The sequence below is a fragment of the Mobula hypostoma genome, chromosome 3, assembly GCF_963921235.1.
Source record: "Mobula hypostoma chromosome 3, sMobHyp1.1, whole genome shotgun sequence".
Classification (NCBI taxonomy): Eukaryota; Metazoa; Chordata; class Chondrichthyes; order Myliobatiformes; family Myliobatidae; genus Mobula; species Mobula hypostoma.
The window spans coordinates 116,445,241-116,446,508 of NC_086099.1; the positions used below are offsets into that span (position 1 = coordinate 116,445,241).

A 1,268-nucleotide genomic window follows, 5' to 3' on the forward strand; every position below is an offset into this window, starting at 1 on the left:
CTAGTACAGGCTCCGCGTTACTATTTCCCCCTTCGGGTCCCGTGTTTCTAGTACAAGTCCCAGCCCAGGCCCTGAATTCTAGTCTCGTCCACTGCCTGTGACAATGTCCAGCGTCGTTTCTTCCCTTGCTTTCTTGACCAACCTAGTCCTGTTCCTAGTACGGTACTACATGGTCTGTGTCTTGCAATTCGGTCCACCATCAGCGGCCCCTTGTAACAGTCTCATTATGATAGATGCTGGCCAGCGCAAGGGCTCCGTGGCTTAACTGGTCAAAGCGTCTGTCTAGTAAACAGGAGATGCTGGGTTCAACTCCCAGCGGAGCCTTTAGTTTATGGGGCGAATTGTCATGTTTCAGAATAAACTGCGCATTGCAAATTACACTGTTGCTATAATCACAAAAAAACAATGACACAAAATGGAATACAACAAAAATACAGTGTTCATCTTAAACAGAATTCTCGAAAACTTTGCAGGTCTGGTGCTGGGTGCTGGACAAGAAACTGGACGGCTGATCAAATAGGTGATACTTCTAAGCGGCTTGTTTACCTTTTTATAACGTTTTTGCAATGTAGTGTTGGTTTATGGTGACAATCGTTTGCAAAACGCGGCCGTGACCTACTTTATGAACTTACACTGGACTTAATGAGAAACGATCTCACATCACGTTTCAATGGTCATTCCAATCGAATGCCGACTAGTTTGCTACATAATTCAAGAAACCGTAGAGATGTCGTCACAAAGGAGAGAGAATACAGCCGTTAAATATTCTTACACCCACATAGCGCGATAAAAAGAGGACACGAACCCCACATGTCCATTGCATCCCCCGCCCAATTTGGAGTGTTCTGCGGCTCCGCAGTGTTATCCATCACCCAGGCAGCAATACTGGATCGTCGCCATGATGATTTATGGTTCTTATATTTTTTACTGCAAATCATTTCGGAACTCACTTTAACACTGCAACAGAAGTATGTATACACATGATGGCGGTGGTGGGATTCGAACCCACGCCTCCTAGAAGACTGCAGCCTTAATCCAGCGCCTTAGGACGCTCGGTCATAGTACCACTTATTTTTGTTCATTACCCCATTACCTGAGTTGGCTGAGTATGTTAATCGTGAAGGCGTTATAGTAGCGGTTATAACATATGCTCAGAAGGTATGCTTTGAACATTCTCCCAAATATTTGCTTGATACTTGAAGCATTTTCCATTTTCCAACTCTTCCAATATTTCATTAGAGCAGATCGGAGAGAACAGTGTGATGATG

At 44.4% G+C, this 1,268-nt stretch overlaps 1 non-coding gene across 1 annotated transcript; it reads left to right on the forward strand.

Moving 5' to 3' along the window:
- The first annotated feature begins 250 nt into the window (after positions 1–250).
- Positions 251–324, forward strand: trnat-agu (transfer RNA threonine (anticodon AGU)). Its single transcript has one exon. It is a non-coding gene; the product is annotated as a tRNA-Thr (tRNA).
- Positions 325–1,268: the final 944 nt, after the last annotated feature.